Raw genomic sequence first — 25,824 nt, forward strand, 5'->3', positions numbered from 1 at the left:
GCAAGAGAAACTGGGTTATAGTTGGAGGGGGTTTTAATTCAGCTAACATTAACTAGGCTTGCCTTAAAGTGAAAGGATTAGACAGGGTGGAATGTTTAAAGTACATCCAGGACAGCTTTCTGCAGTAGTATATAGACAGTCCTACAAGAGATAGGACAGTGCTAGACCTAATTTTAGGGAATTAAGCCAGTCAAGTGGTTGACGTTTCACTGGATGAACAGTTTGAGGATAGTGACCAATACTCTTGAGTTACAAAGTCATTATGGCAAAGGATAAGAATAATACAGAACAAGTTAGACAGGGTGTGGAAACCAATTTCAACATCATTAGACAGGGTCTGTTAGACTGCAAGCAGCTACTTGCAGGCAAGTCTACATTTGCAAATTAGGAATATTTTAATAGTATGTGAGATTTCAGGGTCAGTGTGGTCCTCTACGATTGAAGGGCAACATCAGCAAATCTGGGGAATCCTGGATGTCAAGGGATAGAGAGTTTGATAAAGAAAAAGAAAAAAAAACGCAACTGTCAGGCACTGCACATTAAATAGGGGAGCCCTTAAAAAGAAGAGTATAACAGATTTCTTAAAAAATAAAATTAGGTGAGCAGAGAAGCAGGTGGGATCAAGGAAAACCCCAAGAGTAGAGACCAAAGGGTCAACCAGTGCATGGAGCCAAAGAACGAGATCATAAATCAAAACTTCTCATCTGTATTCACAATAGAGAAAGGCATTATTACTGGGATTTCAGTTGGGATGGTGAGGTCCTAGAACATGTTTCGATTAGTAAGAAGGTGGCATTAGACATTTTAGTGGAGACAGAACTGTATATATCCCCTGGCGCTGATGAGATGTATCCCAGGCTGCTTGGGGAGACAACGGAGAAGATTGCTGTTGCTTTGGTGGAGAAATTTAACACTTTCACAGGCGAAGTGCAAGATGGCTAGAGAATAGCTGATGTGGCTCCTTGTTCAAGAAGGTCGGCAGGATAGGCAAAGTAATTATAGGTCAGTTAGTCTGACATCAATGGTAGGGAAACTACTGGAAAACAGTCTGAATGTCACGATTAATCAACACTTGGAAAGACAGGGATTGATCAAGGATAGTCACCGTAGATTTGTTAGAAGATCCTGTCTTGAGTTTTTTGACAAGATGACTAAATATATTGATGAGGTTAGTGCAGTCGATGTGGTTTACATGGACTTCACTAAGGCCTTAGATAAGGCCTCAGATAAGGTCTCACATGGAATGCTGGTCCAAAAGGTAACAGTCCATGGGACCCAAGGCAAGTTGGCAAACTGGATCCAAACTTGCCTTGCGAATATGAGGCAAAGGGTGACGGTGGAGGGCTGTTTGTCTGACTGGAGGCCAGTGACCCGTGGTGTACCACAGGGATTGGTGCTAGGATCTTTGCTGTTTGTTATGTACATTAACAAACTGGATGTAAATGTAGAAGGTGTAATTAGCAAGCTTGCAAACAACATCGAAAAATTGGTGATTGTTGTGAATATTGAGGGGGATAGTCTCAGCCTACAGTCGGATATTATTATCTGGTAAATTGGGCAGAGCAGTGGCAGATAGAATTTAATCCTGATAAGTGAGAGGTCTACTAAGATAAGGACACACAGTGAATAGTAGGGATTGAATTCCTAGAGAGTCCTGAGGAAATAAAGGGACCTTGGTGTATAAGTTCATCGAACTCTAAAGGTGTCAGCACAAGTATACAAGGTGGTGAAAAATGCAAACTGAATGCTTATCTTCATTCACTGGGGTGTAGAATATTTGAGCGTGGTAGTCCTGTTACAACTTCATACAACATTGGTTAGACCACAGATGGAATACTGTGTGTAGTTCTGATTGCCACTCTGTCAGATGAGCATGATTGCACTGGAGAGGATGCAGAGGAGATTAAACAGGATATTGCCCGAGGTGGAAAGCCTCACTTATGAGAAGACATCTGATAGGCTGGGTTTGTTTTCCTTGGATCTGAGGAGGCTGGAGGGAGGAGCCTGGCTGACGTATACAATATTATGAGAGGCATAAACGTAGTAGATTGTGAGAATTTTTTTCTCACGGCAGACATATATTAGGCCAGAAGAGATAGTTTTAAGTTGGGAAGCAAGTGGTTTAGAAGAAATCTGAGAAATTTCTTTTTCACCCAGAGGGTGGTAGAAAAATGGAGCCTGCTACCAGAGAGGGTGATGGAGGCAGATTATCTCTCAACATTTAAGAAGCATCAAGATGAGCACTTCAAATGCCAGGGCATAGTAGGCTATTAATCAAGTGCAGGTAAACAGGAGTAATGTAGTTTGGTATATGTTGGTTGGGACAGACATGATGGGCCAAAGGGCCTGTTTCTGTGCTCTGACTCTTTGAGTAGGAAATAGTTTGGGCACTAGCAAATTAAATTCTTTCAAAGGGAAGGATGGGGCAAACATATCTAGGTCGACAAGTGCTGTCAGGTAGAAAGTACAGTATAGAATGTTTGTGGGAGAGGTGAAAATGCGAATAAGAGAAACAAGGGAAAATGAAATGAAGCAATGAAAAACAACACCTAAATCTTCTATATATATACACTAATAGTAAAAATGACTATAAAAGAAGCAGAACCGATTAGGGACAAAAAGAGGTTTTGCATGAGGAGTCAGGGAGCATCACCAAGAAAGATGCTGCTCAAGACACAAAAACAAGGCAGTTAATTCAGTCACTACAAAAGATTACAATTGACAAGGAAGAAGCTGTCTGTTCTTAATGCTGAGAAGGCACCAGGAGAGGATGGATGCATCCAAGGATATTGAACGACATGAAAGTGGAAACTGAAAAGGAGGATCGAAAAACTACGCTCAAGACTTGGGGGTGGTGTTAGAGGACTGGAGAATTGCAGATGTTACGCACATGTTTAAAAAAGAGAGTAAAGATAAGCCTGGAAACTACAAGCCAGTCTGTAACTTCAGTGGTGGAGAAATTTCTACAAACAATACTTCAGGGCAAAATTATTAGCCATGTGGGCAAGTGCAGGTTAATTACAGGAGAACAAGCATGGACATTGGACGGGTATATTAATTTTAACACATTTCTGAACCTGAGGAGATAACTGCATGTTGATGAGGGTAATGTCATTGATGTGATGTAAATAGACTTCCAGAAGATATCTGATACTGTGCAGCACAACAGATTAGAGGGAATGTGTCATGGCTCATTAAACAATGAAATAGCAACATAGATATGTAATTGACTGAGTGACAGTAAACAGAATACAGCATCAGAACTGTTCTGATGAAGAGTCAACTCTGCTTACTCCCCACAAAATGCTACCAAACCTGCTGAAGTTCTCCAGCAATTTAATTTTTGTTTCAGATCTCCAGCATCCGCAGTTCTTTGTTTTATTTTATTGCAATGATTGATGAATATTTTTCAGACTACAGGAATATTTGTGGAAGTGTTCCCGAGGAGCCGCTGTTGGTATGCTAGTTTTCCTTACACTAACAAACTAGATCTTGGCGTACAAACCAAAACTTTGAAGTTTGCATTGGATAAACAATTTTGAAGCTTCATAAACTGTAACAATAGTATAGATTAAAAGGAACACAGGCAAGTGGCGCCACGGTGGCTCAGTGGTTAGCACAGCTGCCTCATCGCAGCAGGGACCTGGGTTGAATTCCACCCTTGGGCAACTATCTGTGTGGAGTTTGCACCATCTCCCCGTGTTTGCATGGGTTTCCTGCTCCGGTTACCTCCCACAGTCCAAAGATGTACATGTTTGGTGGATTGGCCATGCTAAAAGTGCCTGTAGGGCACATCAGGGATGTGTAGATTAGGTGGATTATAGTGAAGTGGGTCTGGGTGGGATGCTTTGAGGTTCAATGTGGACTGGTTGGGCTGAAGGGCCTGTTTCCACACTGTAGGGATTCTATGAGTTGGTGAAAAGGACAGGCAGTTGACAGAAGAAATTAAATATGAAGAAATGTGGTGATTCATTTGGTAGGAAGAACATGGAGAAACAACATAAAATAACACAACCTCCTGCAAAATATTTAAACAAGTCATTGGCACCCCGATTTACCCATGGTTCCTGCCTCTCTCGATATCCTATTCTCTGCTCCCTTTGCTAATTTTCTCATAACCCTGTAAGAGTGAAGGTGACAAACCATATCAAAAACCATAAGCAGTTTGAATTCACGACTTTGACTTAAGCATAAAACCTCAGTTTATGCACCAGTGGTGTTTAAGGAGAATTATGCACATTGGCATCTTTATTGTTCATCCCTGCAGTTGCAATCACTGTAAACACAGTGTATCTGTGCAATATAACCTCCTTGTTTTTTGACAAGATATCCACATTAACAAAGCTTCGCATCCTGAGTATTTCTTTAACTGTTCTCTCAAACTGACCCAGCCACCTTTAATGCTTCTGCACCCCCCTTCAAGTTGTAGCTTTCATTTTATGGCTGTGTGTGGCTTTGTTAAAAACAGGCATTGTGTAAAAGAGAAAGCACATTATGCTGAGCTTGTATAAGACACTTGTTCAGCCTCAGCTGGTATTGTGTCTCAGTCCTGGCACCTCATTTTAGAAAGGGCGTAAGGGAATTGGATAGGGTGCAGTAGAGATTCATAAGAATGGTTCCAGAGATGAGGAACTACAATTACGAAAATAAATCAGAAAAAGGTCAAACTATTTTCCTTGCAAAAAGCTGAAGGAGATCTGATGGACGGATTCAAAATCTGAGGGGTCCAAACAGAGTGGATACAGAGAAACTGTTCCCACTTGTGAAGGGATTTAGTGAAAGAAGTCAAAGACCAGTGTTTCCACTCACTTTTTCTCCTGCGCAGAGATCCATGGTCTATGTAGGGCAGCAACTTCAGAAACCAGATGTCAATGCTGTGAACGACACTGGCACATTAATTGGTGTGTGCACATCCTTGAAGCATTGTGCCTGCATGCAGTGTGCAACTTAGAGGAAATGGGGCACAGATTTAAAGTAATAAGTAAAAGAAACAAAAAAGTGATTTAAGAAAACATTTTATTCGCCCCCCCCACCACAACACAGCAAGTCATTAAAATCCAGAATGCACTACAGTAGAGGCAAGTTCAATTGATGATTCAAAAGAAACAGCATGAAGGGTTACAGTGTGAAAGCAAGAGAATCACATTTGCTAAAGTGCATATTTTAAAAACTTGTGCAGACACGAAGGGCTGAATGGACTCAAGTGCTGTATTAATTATGAACCTCATGGTTCTTCAATACATTACTTTTCAAACTGATGTGTCACCCTTTTATTAATGCAAGTTTCCCATATATTACATGTTTCATGATTGTAGAACATGTCAAAGCAATTTACAGCCAAAGTAATTTTTAAAGGGTCGTCACTATTGTAGTGTTGAAATCTCATCACCCTGTACTGAAAGCATGATTTGGTCCACATCTTAGATCTGTAGCTACCTTTAATTAGTTTGTAACCAACTCAACTCCAAATACTGTGTCATGTTTTTCCCATTCTTGCTTGCTAGGGATCATACTTTACCAAGAATCTTTCCATTAACTCAGTATTCTGCCTTCCTATTATTCTTCCCAAAGTGAATCACCTCACATTTATCCGCATTGAACTCCATTTGCCACCGTTCAGCCCAATTCTGCAGTTTATCCAAGTCTCCCTGCAACCTGCAACATTCTTACACTGTCCACCACTCCACCCACTTTAATGTCATCTGCAAACTTACTAAAGCCTGTTCTGCGCTGTATTGTTCTATGTTCTATACTCATCAGCCACTGCTAACATGGGTATTTTATCTAATTGATTCTTTATTTCCTGAGTTGTCTTCTCTAAATCCACAGTTCATTCTAGTTTGGTACCAACTGGAAATTTAACGTTTGTGTCGAGTTTATGAATTAGAAATAGTAATTATTCCAACAATGAGCCTCGGAGCACCCCATTCACTCTCACAATCCAAGAACAGTTTGAGCTAGAGAATTATTTTTGAGACACTTTCACAATTAGACAAACATGACAGTCAATTTCAGCTCAGCAAGGCCTCATACATATCAATCAAACGAATGATTGAATTTTAGTGTAATCAGTTGAACACGAACCAGAGCAAAATAGAAATTCTCCACACTACTCAAAAGAAAAATGCTACTGGTTATGTTTTATGACCAAATGAACAGGAAAACAGCACCTCAAGTTAACAGCTTATCAAACATGAAGCACTTTGAGATGCATGGTTGAAATACACTTTACACATGCAATTTCTCTTTCTACAAAAGCATAGCGGGACCTGAGGGTATGTGTGTATTGATCTTTAACTGAGACAAGCAATGTTGAGTGTGTGATTAGCAAAGCACATGGGACTGTGGGCTTCATAAACGGAGACATGGAGTATGAGAGCAGGAAAGTTATGTTAAATCTTTACACAGCTCTGGTTAGGTTATAATTAGAATACTGCATTCAGTTCTGGTCATCCCACTTTCGGATGGATGTGGAGAATCCATCCAGAACATGCAGAGGCAATTTATCAGAATGGTTCTGGGAATGAGGGATTTTAGCTACACGGTTAGGCTGGAGAAGCTGAGATTCTGCTTGGGGCAAAGGATTTTCAGAGAAGGTTTAATAGAGATGCACAACCTTATGTTAAGGTAGACAAGGAAAAAATCATTTCCATTCGCTGATGGTACAGGGATGAGAATAAATTTGAAGGTTCTTGGCAAGTCATGCAGAGAAAATACGAAAGATTTTTCTTCTAGCAGTGATGATGGCTTGGAACTCATCAGCCATGAGGGTGTTGGAAGCAGAGGCAATCAATGACTTCAAAGGGAAACTGGATGAACACCTGAATGAAATAAACTTGGAGGGCAATGAGATAGACTGAAGAGTGCTCTTGTGATGCAGTCGTGTATGCCTACTCCTGGACTGGGAGGCCTGGATCTAAGTCCCACACACACCTGCTCCAGAGACATGTAATAACATCTCTGAACAGGTTGATTAGAAAGATCGGCTAATTAAAAAAAACACAATAGACTGGAATGGCTCTTACAGCCCAGTGGTAGAGTTCCTGTCCCTGGATCAGAGGCCTGGGTTCAAGTTTCACCTTCTCCAGAGGTAAAATAATAACATCTCTGAACAGGTTGATCCAAAACAAAGATTGAAGATAGACTGTCTTAATTGGCTTCATACATGTTTTTACTGGTGATGATTACCAAAAAAGTCAAGGTTGAGGCCCTCTTGTGGTGCAGGGGTGGTGTCTCTTCCCCCGGAAAGAAAGAGAGTACCAGGTTCAAGTGCCACCTGTTCCAGAGATGTATCATAATACTTCTGAACAGGTTGATTAGAAAAATGGGTCAATAAAAAAGTCACAGTGATTTGGTAGTGGGAAGGTCACTCAATGGTGAGTGATAGCATAGGGTATTAAAAAAAAACAAGGATAACCTGGTTTCTTGTGGCACATTAGAAGCGTCACTACCTCTGGGCCAGAAGACCCAGGTGCAAGTCCCCTAGAAGTATCATAATATCTCTAAGCAGGTTGATTTTTTTAAAAAAGTGGATAAAGCAGGTAATGGGACTGGTGGATTGCTCCACAGAAAACTGGCCAAGTCATGATGGTCCAACCAACTTCATTCTGTGTCAGAGATTACATTATGACAAGGGTTCTCAAACAGTGGGGTCGTGACCAACTGAGGGATTGTGGGACAAAATTTAGGGTTGAGAGTTCTGATGCTGCAGATGGCTAGTGCAGATTTCAACTAAGCACCAACAGCTGCAAGGCCCCTTTAAACACTGCAGTTCTCTTTTAATGGTCATGGCCTCATTGGCCAATCTTGTTGGGCTGAATTTTGTCTTTTAAAAAACCTAAGAGGAACATAAATACTCCTCACTTAAAAACCTTGTGGATTAAACAGTTTTCACCACTACCCCCATAGGTTTCTCACTCACACCGCATCTCACAACTGCATTGCCCACCGTCCCCAAAATAAAACACGACCAGCACTCTCTAAGGTCTGGGGATCTCAACAACTTTAAAGCGCCAAAACGGAGTCACGATAGGAGAAAGTTTGGAAAATGCTACTGTGGCAACAGAGCACATCACCTCCACTCGTTCCCCACTCAACTGGGGAGCAGAAAATTGATCAAAAGTTTCAACTACAACTTATACCACTTACATTACGGTATTTGTGGACAAGTGAAGATTGAGCAGGCTTAACAACATTGGTCCATGCAGATGACGTTCACACTCTGGGATACCACAGTAAAATGGGTCACTTTGGAAATGTATCAAGAAAGCAGTGTTGAGGGAGCATCAGCCAGAGTAGCTGAGAAGCATTACAACTGTCCTCAGAGAATGTCCATTATAGCTATTGCTTTAGATCACCGGTGAAAAGTCCTCACAACTGAAATGTTATCATGAATGCCAGGAGATCCTGATTTAGAACTTCATACTTAGCCCCCCCACCAAGTCTGAGCTGACTACCTAAGCAGTCTAGAATGACAAAAATGAGGATTTTTCTTTCCATTACAACATAATAGTCAGTATTTTGTGCTGAATAGTGATGGTACAGATCTGCGAAAAATCATGTTCAAACCAATGCATTGCGAATAAGGAAATAAATGTTACTTTCAAAATACAACTCAAGTTTTCAAAGTGCTGGTGAGTACAGTTTATCATTATCCCAAAGAAATAATCTTGGTAGTAACATAGGTCACAATTTCCACTTTAATCACAATGTAAACATATAACCATTAATAAATGTAATCATACAAATGTTGAACTACAAGAGTGACATGAAGACCAGTGAAAGGCTGTCAAGGCCAGATTTTTTTTTAAATGTATTTCATCATCTTTTACAGTTGTACCTACAGTAAACTACTGGATGACACTGCACACTGTCTCAGCACACCCATATTCAAATAACTCAAAAGGCTGGTTTAATAATTACTTTCTTGCGAAAAGGATTCATTTCATACATCAAACATTTCATGCACTACCAGAGGCTGGCCAACATATTCAGCGTTCAGACACAAAAAAAATGAACTAATAATGTATGCAGAGATAACAAGGTATAGAGCTGGATGAACACAGAAAGAAGGGTCCAGGCCCGAAAAGTCAGCCTTCCTGCTCCTCTGAGGCTGCTTGGCCTGCTGTGTTCATCCAGCTCTACACCTTGTTATCTCAGATTCTCCAGCATCTGCAGTTCCTACTATCTCTAGAAATGTATGCAGCTCCTTTTTAAAGCTTCATTGAGTTGTCCTGATTTTTCTGTTCTCAAAATTTCTCTAGCCCTTTCTTAACTTTTATTCTTGTCAATTCCATCCTACTTTGAAAAGGTTTCTGCAGACAGTACCTAAAATAGCCAGACCTAAAATAGCTTCCAGAAACTTTAGATCCATGAATTCCAATTACTCAAGGGCAAACAACCTAAATTCCTACCAAGTATCTTAAAATGTGCTGATGATTTATTAACTTTTTATTTTTTGAGAGTTCTGGAATCTGTCCAATTATGTTCATGGATCAAGTCGTATACAACCTGCCGGTCAGACAACATGATGTGCTACAACTTCATAATTTGGGTTATTTAGTTCAGGGGTTAGTCACTACACCTAATTATAGAATATTGCATACTCGTTTTGGACTTGGTCATGGCACAGCAAAATGATGAATGCTAATCAGCATGCTGCTATGCATCTTGAGTCAAACACATTGCATCCTTCTTCACTTCGTGGCTCACATTCCTCTGCAATACAACATCTCAACGTTTTTGATTTCAGAGGCATGGTAAAACAGGTGAATATACTCAGTGAAAAAATACGGCTGCCAAAAGATTCAGATATGTTCTACTTACCAACAGCTCATTTCCTCAAGACACTCAGTAAATTCCATTTCCAACCAAGTCAGTGGCATTAACAGTGAACGGCAGATACCCACATAAATCAGCAGTTTTCTCAGACTCTTCAAATTATTAACTGATCAAATTGCAATTGTAAACTTTTAGAAACAATTTTAAACTGGGCAAAGCCAATCCAGCTCAAAACATCAGTTAAGGCCTTTAGGATTACAATACGTGCCTTTAAAATGAAAAGCAAACCAAGTCCTACATCACTGAATCATGCTCACTACCTAAACTGTATGGTACCCTAAGCAGTGGATTATTTTTTTAAATGGTTGGAATTTTAGAGTGAGTCTGAATGCATACTCCATAATGATTGATGCAATCAAATGGTTGCCAATGGTATGTATTTTTACTTGTATGGAACAAACATTTGTACCACACTGCTTGCAATATATTCTACCGTGCAAGAGCCAAGCTCAGTATTTCATAACATACAAATACTTCCTTTCACATTTACGTATTATCAATTTGATTTAAATCTTTTTTTAATTGCTCTTGGCTGCACCTCCACCAGAACTAATTAAAGTTGCTCAACATTTCTTCCTCCAAAAGCATCCTTGGAGATCTTAAAATAAAGCAAAAGAATAGTGAATGTCAGATCTGAAACAAAAACAAAATTGCTGGAGGAACTCAGCAGGTCCGCTAGAGCAAAATTAACATTTCAAGTCTAGCAACTCTTCACCATGGTCGCTGGACTCAAAAATATTAGCTATGATTTTTTTCCCAAAAATTTTTTAGATCTGCTGAGCTTCTCCAGCAATTTCTGTTTATCCTTCGAGACTTTAGTCAGATTTTAAACACTGTCGGTGCTTTGCAAATGCAAGCATCTGAAAGTGACCCAGTGGAAGGACAAAGCTTTTAAATCACAGGCTTAGCTTCGTTAGTATAAATTATGTTACTTTAAACTCATTATTTACTATTCTCTCCATGCAATTAGAGATTTTCTAAAGACATAAACTACATCTGAAATTGATCAATTCTTGTAATAGTATTTGAAGCAAATGAAAAGCTAATAGGTTATACCTGCAGATAAAGATATTATTTGACCAAAGATAAAGGTTCCATACAATATTCAAACAAAATATTCAGAATTGAAGGTTCTAAAGAACTCATATCAGCCTCAAACTTTGTTTGTCTCTTCTCAAATGTTGCCAGAAGCAGAGTTTTTTCCATTTTCTGCTTGTTTCAGACCTTCAACATGAACAATATTTTGCTTTTGTTCTATTAAATATCACCTTGTCAATAATTTTGCCAACTGTACACATAAAGGCAAGAGAAAAGCACAAAAATGCACTATTCTAATGAAAACTGAAAATGTGCATTGCAATTTATTAATGCTAGTAGACAGATACCCTCCAAATTAATGGTTAGTCTTTGTTAGTCAAATTTGATCAAGGCATTAACTTGAGGCCACGTGGAATCCCACAAAGTAAAATCCCAGGTCACACTATACCTATTATGTTCTAGGCATCAAAACTAAACCTCCACCTCTCCCACATCTCCTAACAGACAGAAGAAAGCAAACATACAAAAGATTTCACACCATTAAGTAGTTTACTACATACTCATTTGTGTTGGCTGGTGTGAAAAGGGTAATATGTTTCAAAGCAGGCGGGGGGGGGGGGGGGGGGGGGGGGTTTGTTGTAACTTTCAAGAAAAATTTCATACTAAAGGAAAGTCCAATAAAATTTAAAATATACCAATTGGTTGCAATACTTAAAGTAAGGTAAAATGACATTTAAGACTGGTACTAAACAATATATAGTGCCTAATCCATTTGCATTTTACTTTGAGGGCTTCAGTTGTTTCCACAAACTAATGTTTCCATTTACTAAAATAAAATGAAACCCACAGATCCTCTCTCATGTATATGATTCTATTTTCAGAAATTTTTTTTATGATTGCTGCAGTAATTCAGCAGCTGGTCTAACGACAGCCTGGCAAAGCAAACCCTGGTGAAATTCAGATAAGTGTTCCTCGTAAATGCTCACATATGCCTTACAAGGGAGAGCATGCTACTGGGATTAGCTTCCAATTTAGAAGTTATCCTAAATGTAAAATATTGAAAGGATTTATAGCACCTGCAGACATTTCCCAAAATATTTCGTAATATGCACCCTTTAATATATTAACCAGAAAGATGGGGGTAAAGGATCAGATCTAAGTATGCAATCTGAAGTCTTGATATGTTTCAATTATTTTACTTAACACTATATTAAGGTGGTCAAATGTACTTACGTACTTACGTTCATTTGAAATTGAAATAACAGGGTCAACCTACTGGCTTGAACACCGGGAATTTACTCACTTAAAATGTTAAAAATTGATTTAGTGGTGCCATAAATCCTGCCATCATCACAAAGTTCATAAAAATCTCATCAGAATAATGCTGGGTAACACAGGAACAAGAAACAAGAGTAAGCCACTCGACCCTTCAAACTTTTTCTGCCATTCAAAAAGGTCATGGCTGATCTGATTTTAACCTCAGCTCTACATTCCCAATAATCTTTCATGACCTTGGTAAGCAAGATTCTATAGTTCATGATTCTGTGTCCACTACCTTTTGAAACAGGAAATTCCAAAGACTCAGAACGCTCTAGGAGAGAACATTTTTCCTCATGTTTGACTGAAATGGGTGACCCCTTATTTTTAAACACTGACCCCCAAGTTCTAGATTCGTCCACAAGAGAAAACCATCCTACTCCACATCTTCCTGATCAACCCCTCGGGATCTCGTGTTTCAATTAAGTCACACCTGACTTCTCTAAACTCCAGAGGATACAGGCCTGCTAGCCGGTCTAGCCTTTCCCCATAAGGCAATCTACTCATTCCAGATATAGTAAACTTTCTCTGAACTGCTTCCAATTCATTAACTTCTTTCCATAGGTACAGTGATCAGTACTTTACACAGTAGTCTAGATATGATCTCACTAATTCCCTGCACAACTGAAACATCACCTCCCTAATCTTGAATTCAATCCCCCTCACAATAAAACTCAACATTCTATTTGTTTGTTTGACCATCCGTTGTACCTGCATTTCATTGATCAGGGCACCTAAATCTCTCTGTATCACAAATCCCTGTAACCTCTCACCATTCAGATAATAATTCTTTTTTATTCCTACTACCAAAATGGATAATTTCAACACCTCCCACATTATACTTCATTTCCCAGATCTTTGTCCACTAACTTTCCTAGTATCTTTGTATCATCAGCAAGATTAATTACTATATTTTTGGTCGTTTCATCCAAGTAATTTACATAAATTGTAAAGAGTCGGAGGCTCCAGTACCAACCCCATGATGCTATATGACTTCCCGCCGGTCTGAAAAGGACCTTTTCATTCTGACTCTCCGCTTTCTGTTAGTTAGCTAATCTTCTACCAATGCCAATGCGTTGCCTCAATACCTGAACTTTTATTTTCCAAAATATTCTTTGATGTAGTGCCTTATCAAATGCTTTCTAAAAATACAAGTATAATGCATCCATCCACTGGTTCCCCTTTATCCACAGTATAACTAACTTCTTCAAAGAATTCCAATAAATGTGAGTGCATTATGATTTTCCTTTGACTAAAGTGTGACAGCTCTGCCAGATTATCCCAAACTTATTCAAGTGCCTTTAAAAACAGCTTCTTAATATTTTCACTAAGACAGATATCTGGCCTCCTCCTGCCTGCCTCCCTCCCTTTCTTTTTGAATAAAGGAATTACATTAGCTATTTTCCAACCTAAAGAAACCTTCCCCCACATCTAATGAGTGTTTGGAAAATTAAAACAAACATCAACTATCTCACTAACTACTTCTTCTAAGACCCTAGAACAAAATCCATCAGGATCCAGGAACTTGGAACTTGCAATTTCATCAATTTACTCTGTATTATTTTTGCAGTAATTTTAATTTTGAATTTCTCTTGCCCTTTCAATTCCTGATTTACAGCTATTTTCAGGGTGTTGTTTGTACCATCTCTAATGAAGACTAGCACAAACTATGTGTTCATTTCATTTGCTATCTCCTTATCATTTCTAATTTACCATTTCCTATAGAACCAACATTTACTTTGTTAACTCTTCTGTAAATATCTTAAGAACCTTTTCCTATCTTTCCTTAAATTTTGGGTAACTGTCCCTTCTATCTCATTTTTCATTCCTTATTAAACTTTCAGGAACATTTTTTTTCCTTAATTCTTCCAATCTTCTGACCTGCCACCTATCTTTGCACAGTTACATGACTTAAAATTTTAAGTATGAATCCATCTTGAACTTTTCTCAGTATTCACAGATAGTAGGTCCAACCTCTAGAACTGTTCTTATTTGTTGGAACATATCTATGCTGAGCCTTCTGGAAATGTTCCCTTAAAATATTTGTTGCTGCATCTCGATTCAGCTATCCCTTGATCTAAACTGCCAGTTACTTTCACAAGTCTGCTTTCATGCTCTCATAATTTCCCTTATTTGAATTCAAAATAGTAGCCTTAAACCCACACCTGTCTCTATCAAACTGCATTGAGTATTCAATCATATTGCTGCTACCCAGGACATTTTCACTATGAGATCACTAAGTAATCCAAGCTTGTTGGTCAAAATTAGGTATAGTTTTCTGGTTGATGCCATTATATGCACATACAAGAAACTGTCCAAAAAACATTCAATGAATTCCTCATCTAGATTATTTTTCCCCCCGATTTTTCCTGTCTCCGCTGACAAATTGCTCCGATCCAATGCCCAATGACAAGCTCCGATTTTCTTGTTTGCTACCACGTCCCACCATATGATTGGTTCGGAGGTCTGTCTACAAATCTCAAGCGACCTCTTGCCTTTGTCATTTTCGTCTCTACCCAGACTGCTTCCATGTCCTGTTTCCTGAATTTAGATCATTCCTCCCTGTTGTGCCAATGTCATCATTAATTAACAGAGCCACTCCTCCATCTTTTCCAAGCTTCCTGTTTTAAGTGATTGTAATGAAGTCAGCCAGGCGGACGTCACAGAATATAATACCCTGATTGGACCAGGTTAACAGCACCGATCAGGGAGTCCTGGCTGACAGATATAAACAGGAGTGTCGAGGTTCTGCTCGACCTGAGAGCTGCCTGTAAAGAAGCCAGACCCATGTCAAGTACTATGTACCTGTAAATAAAGGGTGACTTGGTGATGGGATACAAGCCTCTGTGGAGTCATTCCTAAACATCACATATCATTGAATATTCAGGTCCCAATCTATGTCATCTTGCAGTCATGTTTCAGTAATTGTACTGATTTATCTACTACTTCATCTGTTTTGTTTTGAATGCTACGTGCATTGAAACACAGTGCCTCAGGTTTTGTCCTTCTATTGTTTTTCGTAACCTCATGTTATCTGCTGATTTGCTCAGGTTTGTATTCTTTGTCCCTTCCTGTCATTGTCTGTCTATCATTTCCTACATTCATTCATTCCTCTGCTCCCTTTTCCCAAACTGGTTTATCTTGATGTATACAAAACGGTATGGCATTTGGAAATAAAAATGATTCAATACTAACATGATCAAAATAATGATTTAAATAATCTGAGTTAACATACCAATTTGTGCTTTACACAACAGGTTTGGATTATAAATAATGACAAGTGTTCATAAGAAACAGCAGTAAACTCAAATTTTGTAAACTAACGAATCATCTACCAAGATGATTCAAAATTCCATACACCTTCAGTTTTGTCCACATTATCCAACATTTTTAACAACTGTCTATATCTGTTCTTAATGGTAACAAGTGTCTTTTCCAAACTTGTGCTTCTTTGGCTTCACAAGTAATAAGCAAATAATAGCACACATCGGAAAAAAAAAAAGAGTTGGAACTTATTTGTCACTGTATCCAACTTCAATGTTCCGCAGCTCCTACTGTCAATGACAGAATTAATTTCAGTGTAGTTTAATAAATTGCAGCATACAGTGAGTAGCTGAAGCAAATAGTATGGTTGCATTTAAGGGGAAGCTGGGCAAACATATGTGAAGGGATCAGAAGGTTACAATAGTGAATTTAAAACAAGGAAAGGTGAGAGAAGGCTCAAGTGGATCATAAACGACAGCATGGGCTGGTTGGGTTTAATTGGAAATATGGCACAGATACTGCCTCCGTAATTAATGTTAGCCTACTAAGCTCGGTATAAAATTAAGAGAAAGAAGCTTTTTGTGGCAATTCCTACTAGAGAGATAGCTGGTCAGGGATATGACCAACTTGGCAGACCCCATCAAGACTGACGAGTGCATAAACAAGCAAAACATCCTGTTTGTCAAAACTACAGAATCTTCAGTTGTTACATATGAACAATCTTTATTGGTTGAAGAGACAAATACACTTAGTTAATGATTTTGGCCTGCTTTTTTTTTAAAATATAAAAGTAAAACATTGACAGATAGGGGCAGAATTCTGTATGTGTTAAAATCCAGGGTTACCCATCAGGAAAATTACTGACTTACTCATTATCTCTACAGGATAACCCAATTTCCTATGGTGCCATACAACTACTCATCTATTGTACTAAAACTAATAATGGCATTTAAATAGATTTTGAAGGGTAGTTTTATTGCTGGGTGCTAACCTCTCAAATACAACAGTAACAGTAATAGTAATATAAGGGGTGAAATTTATATTTTAATACGATTAATTTTGGATTGTTTGATTTTGAACAAGTGGCTTGTGGGTTTCTATATTTCTGAAGGGGTTGTGTAATTTAGTTCCAGGTATTTCTGCAACAACAGTATCTTTTTAAACAGTCAGGGACACAGCTGGAGAAGGCTAATGGGAATTTGTTTATATTAGAAGAGTTTACCAGAGTACAAAATAAACATTGTAATGCCTTAGGCTTTCGGATTGACGATTCTGTAATATTTTGAGGCTTGGGGGAACACCCATAGCTTGGAAAAATGCTTGTTAGTTTCAGCTTAAGGCAGTTTGTGGAAGTCTTGGCTGATGCTGGATGCATAAAACAGGGAAAGGGAGATTTTTTATGACTGCTTAGAAATAGGTTAGCTCTGTATAAGCAGTTTACTTGAGAGGTTCCAGACCATCAGTGTTTTATTAAAACCATGGAAGGGTTATTTCAAGGTGACAAAGTCTAAGCTCAGTTATACGAAGGCATCAACTCGAGGCTATCAGATTCTCAAGAATTTTCTTGAGGTCACAATTAAAGCAAATGTTATACATGTGGACAGGAAGGAATTCTATCATGTGAGAGTACCGTTTTTAAAAAAGTGCTTTTGGTATTAATAGGTCTTTACACTACCATCTATTTCTTTAATGGCGCAGACTCTGTGGGTCGAAGAGCCTGTTCCAGTGCTGTATTGTTCGGTTTATTCAATTTATCTTTCATTTAGGGAATAAACTTCTAGTTTATTGTTAAACTGAAATCAGGACAATTGCATGCTTGTGTTTCAGTAAAGTCATTAAAATAGTTATTAAGGTCATTAAAAAAAATCATTAAAATAAAAAAAACCATCAAAACAGACTTCAGTCTGGGATCAGACTTGTCCAGTAATAATATCAGCTAGGATTATAACAAACTGCCAGGCAAATTTAGTGAATTCACTCATCTGAGTGAAAATACCCTTTTCTAAAGAGTCTTCTCCTTAACGTTAAGAGTATATGGATTCCCTCCAGTGTGGAACAGGCCCTTTGTCCCAACAAGTCCACACCAACCCTCAGATCATCCCAACTGGACCCATCCCCCATAACCCACCTAATCTAGGCATCATTGAACACTACAGGCTATTTAGTATAGCCTGTCCACCTAGCCTGCACATCTTTGGACTGTGGGAGGAAACTGGAGCACCCAGAGGAAACCCATGCTGACACAGGGAGAATGTGCAAACTCCACACAGACAGTCGCCTGAGGGGGGAATTGAACTCCGGCCCCTGGTACTGTGAGGCAGCAGTGCTAACCACCGAGCCAACTTGTCGCCCCAAATGTTGTTGCTGAAATTTCAAATGACTGTTGTACCACTAAGATCCATGCTAGTACCACTGATGCTTGACATGTCTCACGTAGCCAGATACAACCCAGAGCTAAACATTCTGGAATGAAGTACTGGCAGGACCCTCAAGCACCATCTTTTGCAGTCTCTTCCAAGTGTCTAGCCAATCAGATATAAAGTTCAGATTGCACACCATAGCACACATAGAGTAAGAGGAGTTTCAGTTTTACTTTTCACAGTACACTTGGCCGTAGCCAATGCTAAAAAATTGTATGATGACAGGACCAAAAATTTAATAGTTTAATTTGAGACATTTTACCTCCAAAAAGTAAAACATCAAAATATTGTTTTGAGATCAGAGATTAATTCATTTATAATCCACCTATATCAGACTAATGATTAAGTTGTATCCTATAAAACAAAACTTCAATGATGAATTCAACTGTGGGAGCTCTACAGATGATTCAATGTAGAGATATTATTTCTTAAGGCTATTGTAAAATCCAAATACATACATTAGCAGGAATGTCATGCATGTGTTAGGCACAATATTTTGTTAAATACATTAAAAAGGGAAACTTAGTAGGAGTTCTTTTTAAAATAAAACAGATTCTAACACAAAAATTCCGAATATATTAGCATTCAATGCAAAATGGGTGACTTAGACCAGTCTTTGAATATTTATGCATCTGGGCAAAGCCATTATAACAGTTTTGAATGGATACAACTAAAAACTACCTGTCTAATAGATTCTCTCATTTCTATTCGTTAAACCATCAAATAATGTTTTGAAAGTAAGTGTTCATGATCTAAAATTACCTCTCACGCCTCTGAAACATCAAAAGTTACAATATGTTCTCATTCCTTCATACATTATAATCTAGACATATGCCAAAATCACCTTAAATTCATTCTTTCCCAAGTCTTCAAAACAATGAACCTTTTGGCTTGGTCAATTTTCCCTGCAAAATATAACTTCTGAAATTCAAGGTGACCACGTCAAACAACACCTGATGTTTCTTTATTATTCTTTCTTCTCCAACCTGACCAACATACTATTACAGAAATAGAGAATTGTTACAGCACAAGAGGCAAACATTTGGCCTTGAATATCTGCACAAACTCACCTAGTTCCACTCTCCACACTGTAACCTTCTTCCTGTAACATTCCTATAGGAATGTTTTCTCTCCAAATAATTATTTAATTCTTTTGACTGTTTTGATTAAATCTGTCTCCATCACATGCTCAGGAATGCATTCCAGATCATAACCTCTCACCAAGTAAAAAAGCTTTTCCTCATGTCATCATTACATTTAAGGAAGTTGGCAAAAGTGTCTACCAATATAAAGCGTCTCCTTCCCACAATGCTCAAGTCCCTCATGATTTTGACTACCCAACCCTTCAGCCTCAGCTTTTCCAACCTATCACTGTAATTGAAATTCCTGAAACTATTTGCAGATCTTTTATGCACCCTTACCAGTATCTTTGCAATCTTCTGAAAATGTGGTAACCAGCATAAGACATGAATCTGCCGAGGGCAAACCAGAGTTTGCTGCAGGTTTGCTCAATTGGATGATTTATATTGATTAAAACCTGTTGTGTATGGACACATACATATAATTCTTCTAATTAAGAATGCAATAATGGAAACTGTTGAAAATAGAGAAATTTGGGGAAAAAGTATTATCTGGAAAGGTGGAAGGAATTTTTTTTTTAAAGAAAATAATACCAGGATTCGATTTTGACTGCTCTAACAGATCTCACAGTAGTCATCTATTCAGGTTACCTCAATGGTCATTTCATTTGGGACTGAGAAAGGTGTGCAATGGCAAAGAGATATTTGAACCGTTTTAGGAACTCATTGTTTTAACTCTAGTCTAGATTTCCTGCACTCTTCAAGGATGCAGTCTCACACCCTGCGGTGGTGCTTTCTGCCTCAAGGAACTCGAAAGAAACTCTATAAACTTGGTCAATTACAACATCCATTCTTGACTGTGAAGACCCCTGCACTCAGTGGTTGCAGACAGAAATAATCAACGTTAAATCATATATAATAAATAAAGCAGTTTCTGCTGTTGAAGAGATGGTAGGAACTGCAGACGCTGGAGAGTCTGACATAACAGGTGTAGAGCCGGATGAACTCAGCAGGCCAAGCATCAGAGGTGTAGCAAAGCTGACATTTCGGGCCTAGACCCCTCTTCAGAAAAAAATTATCTTCAAATAATTATTTAATTTTTTGAAGGTTGTAATTAAATCTGTTTCCATCACGTGCTCAGGAATGTATTCCAGACATTAACCGCTCGCCAAGTAAAAAAGCTTTTGAAAAAGAGTCTAGGCCCGAAACGTCGGCTTTCCTGTCCTCTGACGCAGCTCGGCCTGCTGTATTCATTCAGCTCTCCACCTTGTTATCTCAACTGCTGCTGAAGATATGCGAAGAAAAGGCGGGCGGGGAGCGGAAGAGTCTAAGTTCACCCATCACACAAATGGTCATTCCTCTCTGAAAGAATTTCAGAAACAAGAGTTAATGGTTACAAAAGTAACTGGCGACCTTTTTGCGCATGTGTCGTAACGTCACCGCACAAACAACCTCCTGTCAGAGTGTTAATGATTCTCTACCAACTCAGCTTGTACTTGGGAATTGCAAGCACGGGTCTGTCTCTCCAAACTGGAGCGAATCTCTTCGCCTTCGAAGAACAGCGTATGAATGCGCCGTCAGGCTAATAACATTATGGTAAATTACAACAGCTAGGATATTTAATTAGTTGTTGACTTTAAAAAAATATGCAGTTAAACCTGACCAGTATCAAATGTTTTTAATAAATGTATTGAAGGGGGCACTGTTGACTACAGTTCCTTTATATACAATAGGATCTGCAGCCTGTGTTTGTGCAGTTTCATAATTGGTTTATTTTTGGCTACTTTTCAGCTGGAAAGGTTTGAGGGGCCCCATTGGGAGCGGGAATGATGCAATCGCTTGGAGCGCGTTAATCCACCTCCAGGCACAGGCTTTTTGAGCAATCGTACACCCTGCATTCCTTTCCTTAGTTGCAATATCACAACAGACTTGCAGCAGACTGGTAAATCAGAGACATGAAAAGCGCTCCTCTTCTCTCTTCCCCCGCCCACCCCATTACTTCCTCGACTTTTGTTATGTACAGAAAGCATATTGAGAGGTGGGATTTTATTTTGTTTAAACTACTCTTGGTACGTGCACATATCCCTGTCAAAAATGGCGTCCCTAAAACAGTAACCCAGATCACCCCATTCTGTTCCTTGAACTTGTTAATGATTTTTTAGATCATTAGAGACCAGAACTCGAGCCAGTAATAGTCAAGACATCCCGATTTAATTTAGCAGGCCCTTGAAATTACGGCTTTTATTTTTCCCCCCTCTGTCGGCCTGTGTTGCTTCGCTTCTTAAAGTCACTCAATCACATCTGGTAGAGTATTTCGATCAAATATTGGACAAGCATAACTGGTGGGCGGTGGCGGGCAATCTGCCACAGGCGAACCCACACTTCTGGCAACAACAAACCTTAAAATGACTCTTGCGTTTGCAACCAGAGAGCGACCGACTGCAATTTTAAAAGATACTCTTTCACACTTTGCAACATGTGAACCATGTACAGTCGTCTCGAGACAAACATCTTAAAAGATCTTCAAGTATTAAGTTGTCCAAAAAAGGAAAAGTTGTTGGTCTTATTTGAATACGTGGAGAAAACATTCCAGTATTTCAGCAACGACTTCCGGTGTTTCAGTATCGCTCGAACCCATGTTTAGAAAAGACTAAATTGGAAGTTATATGCCCAAAACAGAAAATAAAGTCATTTATGACTGATCTAAGTTGTCTCCGTTAAATTGATTGATTTCTCTTAACATTTATGAAATAGATTACAAGTTTTTTGGAGCAATTCGAAAGCCAGGCCGTCTAAAACCTAATTCGTGTTGGGATCACTGCCACTCCTCCAGGGGCCACAGCTTCGTTTCCATATCTTTCACGAATTTTAAAAAAGATTAACGGAAATGCAACTTGAACCACAGTAATTACCTAACCGTACAACTACCGTTTGTCAGCACGACAGGATACAAAAGATTGAACTCATGAAATGTCTTGCTTCCCGATTAAAGTAATTTCTCAACGTCCTGCCTACCGGCATTTTTTTACCATTAGAAACCTTTCCATCTGTACCATCTTCATCAACCTCGCTATTAAATAAATTTTCCAACAATTGTTTGGCTTGCTCCATGTTTTTAAAGTTTATCCCTGCAATTAAAATTAGATACATTTTAAAAGATCCTATTTTAAAAAGAAATCTAGTCGATGTGATTTTTTGTGATTTGAAATTCGGAAAATGGCTGCCGAATGTTCAGGTTACACATTAGCCGTGGAGGTGCTGGCCCTGCCTCTTGGCAAAAACTGCTCTATCGTCTTTGAAACTGCGCCCAAATCTCTGGTTCCAGACTTTATCCATTAAATTAACATTCAATCGGAAACGCTCCGCGCACAAGGAAAAACTATCCACAATGATAATTATCCTTTTGCTGCAACTGCAGTTATTACAACATGTAAAAGCAATTAAGAGCCAGCGGCAGGGGACATCACTGCAGTATAATTTCCGAAAATTCCATTTGTGATTCTACCTCCTCCCCCCCACTTCTTTCTTAAACTAAACCCTATGCTGTGCATCAGACAAAAGACTTCAGTTTTGAAGAAAGCTCAGAACTACAACACATATAATACTTGCATTTAGGAGAATGAATGTACCTCCAATATCTAATCTCAACTTTCCAACAAAATACCGAACTTTTTCACGAATATCAACAGAATATGAAGCTAGTATTGGGCAGAAACTTTATCAAAATTTATTTAATGCTAAAATACTATCAACTTAAGTAGATATGCATGGTTGTTCATGTTCTTAACAAAGGCCAACTACATAACCAAGATAAGCCATCCTTGCACCCAGATCACAGACAATAGCAGCCATTTTAACAAAAGGCCTACTCTGGTTTATTGCAGCGCAATGATAATCTGACATCCAGCTCACTTTTAAATATTAAGTCACTGATTATGAAAACTTTTCATAAGATTTATTTTAAAACAGCAAGATCCAACACTTTAATCAACTCAAATATATTGAAAACCAATTTTTAACCGCTAACAGTATAAGTGAAAATATCAGCGCAAATCACAAGCTCTGAAAGCCAAGATCCGCGTAACTCAAACTGGGCAAACAAGCAGTCCAGCCCCAGGCTTGACGTGGGCCGCTGCTGACAAGAGAAACTGCCCTACAACAGCATCGATATGTGGCAACCTAAATAATGACCAATTTTAAATCTCTTCCCCAATTTTCACAAATAAAACAAAACATTTTCTTTAGGGCGCAGCATTAACTGCAATTTGCCTTTCATCCATCAGCGAAGGCATCCACCATTATGTATTGTTACGCCCAAGGTCCGATACTTCAATATGCTCACTAAAATTCCAAATATAAATCGTACTGTTTAATTTCTTTGGTTTTAATGCATCGTTCTATGTTGAAACGGCAACAGTGCGCAAACTTGTGGAATGCATTTATCTTTGAGACTTTTAATGATCAGGAGTTACAGTTTGTTTTACTGGCTGCCTAAAATTCAAACGAAGTCCTCACTGAGACAAGGGGGAATGCCCATCTGCCTATTAACTAACATTCTCGGGAATTTCATGAAAGATCAAATTTCACTGGAGGTATTAACCAATTCCCTCCACACAACTATTTTACTTGTGGAATTTAAATAAAATGTATTTTATTTCGTGTGTATATCGACACGTCACGCGCTCATCGTAAGCATTAACAACTCACAAAGGAAACGAATAGAACATTTTCAGAAACACATTCAAAAATATTTCAACGATAATGATTAATTACACATTCGAATCGATTTCCTAACACCATAAAACACCGCCTAAACCATGCAAATCTGCCAAAATCTTTCAGCCCCGGGAGCAAATTCAACCCGTGACTGGAAGAAGTGCATCGCAACACTCACTAGTGTATCAATGAAGTGGCGCTCTACAACAAGCGCTGCCTTCCCCTCCCCCCACATTCTAAACTGCAACACAATCGAACTAACTACAGGGATTGTCCCGTAGCCGCAAAGCCATTCACTTAGCTTCTACACTTTCTCGTCATCCAGAAATTTAACAAATCATTAATAAATAATGGCTAGGTTACCAAACGTTAACAATTGCAACCTATATTTTGAAGCACGTACAGGTTAGAGAATGCATCTGAGTCAGATTAGACCCAATCTATCTTCCAATTTCATTTTGTTTTAGTTGGGACTGAGTCAAAGCGGCCAAGAACACTAACATTTCCGAAAAATTTATGAATAAGCATTAAAATATCAAGGTGTGTGATAACTTTAAAGAATTTTGAACATTTATCCAAATCATTGATGGGACGCAAAAATTGACCAAGTTCAGCGTATTGCCCAATACGGCTTCGTGAACAATCCATACTATTCCTAGTACTGTATCAAATAGGATCTTATTAACTTTCATAATCCTGTTCGGATTGAAAGCTTCTGTTTTACAAGCCAGGTTCGAAAAGCTGCAACACAGAACTGCTACTTATAAAGAACAGTTAACTCTTTAAAGTTCAGGTCATTTGTGCCTCTAAAATGTCCCCTACTCAAATCGTGCAATCAGCACACAAAATTTTTGATAACGTCAACATTTTAAGCCCTATATCTATCCAAGTGCTGGAACTGATGAAACTGGATTTAAAAACCAGTTCCCCTCCCCCACCCTTGATTCTTCTTGTACAGGAATTCTCGGACTCGTTCTTATGAAAATTACTAGTTTCTGAACAATAATCTTAAAACTTAACGATATATTTCTGAGATAGTTCAAATGGGCTACAAACAGTCAGATAATTTTATTCAATAAACGGAGCATTTCTATTTCAGTATGCAGTACGTGGTTACTCTACCCCTCCCCCTTTCTCATTAAAAATACAATATGGGAGAATTCACCACTGACCTCTATATAGAAAAATAAACGGAACAAAACCACTTTTACCACCCTGATCTAAGGAAACCGAAGAGCAATGTAAGTGCTGTTTCGACTGTTCCGCGCCAAATATTTGACAGAGGCCCCTGTCTGAAGTGCTATCCTAGCTTCCCAGACATACCAGGCCTTGCCCCAACTTCAAAGCCTCAGACTCAATTTCCACTCACGCCGAATTTAGCAAGCTTATTTCAGTAGAGAGCAGGATTCTCTCGAATTAATAACTAGTTCTTCTAAAAGATCACAACACGAACCTGTTTCCTCTCTTTGTGAATTCTGTGATTACAACACAAAGTCCTGATTATTGATTTTATACTTTCTCGACCGTTGGTATTAATTAAAATTAGTTTAAATAAACAAAACTGCACCTCAGATATAGCTTTGGAAGTTAATACAAGAAATAATTATAAAATTAATCGAAATCTTTCAAAGAGCTTGATTACATTTACTGTAAAAATAGGTACGGTTCTACAGTAAACCCCTCATGTTAATGTGCATTCTTACCTTTCGGTTATGACAGAAACAATTTCCAAAAAATTCGATATTAAAACCAAATAACTTTGAAATAACCATTCGAAGACCAACCTTAAAAAACCTTCAGACAAAACCAACACACAGTAAGAGCAGGCTACCAACCCTTCCCCCACCCCCTTCTCGCTCTCTCTCTCTCTCTCTCTCTCACACACACACACACATACACATACACACACCCACAGCACAAGTTACCTCTGTGCAGATTTGAGAGTAAATAACTGGGTCAGAGTTTATGGTTATGGATAATCAGGATTATTTCACATGGCAAGAAAATGAAGTTATTATATAGTTTACTGCTCAAGATTTGTGTTCAAAGCATTTTTTGACTCAAAGTTAGGGATAGCAATCAAGCTTCTTGGTATGGAGATCGTTCTTTTAAGACACAAGATCTGGCTTCCCGGTGATGCGGTGAAGAGT

General features: G+C 38.6%; 1 protein-coding gene across 14 annotated transcripts in view; it reads right to left on the reverse strand.

The window, feature by feature from the left end:
* setd5 (SET domain containing 5) overlaps window positions 1–25,824 on the reverse strand; it is a 165,767-nt gene that overhangs the window by 138,131 nt on the left and 1,812 nt on the right. For 10 of the 14 annotated variants that reach the window (XM_048547471.2, XM_059649793.1, XM_048547474.2 and 7 more), the window contains exon 1: window positions 25,378–25,522. The exons of the other annotated variants lie outside the window; for them this stretch is intronic. The gene's annotated coding sequence lies outside the window, so the exon portion shown is untranslated. Of the gene's footprint in view, window positions 1–25,377; window positions 25,523–25,824 lie in introns of those variants that run through there. 14 annotated transcript variants of the gene reach the window in all.

Source organism: Stegostoma tigrinum, chromosome 11 (genome assembly GCF_030684315.1).
Source record: "Stegostoma tigrinum isolate sSteTig4 chromosome 11, sSteTig4.hap1, whole genome shotgun sequence".
Taxonomy (NCBI): Eukaryota; Metazoa; Chordata; class Chondrichthyes; order Orectolobiformes; family Stegostomatidae; genus Stegostoma; species Stegostoma tigrinum.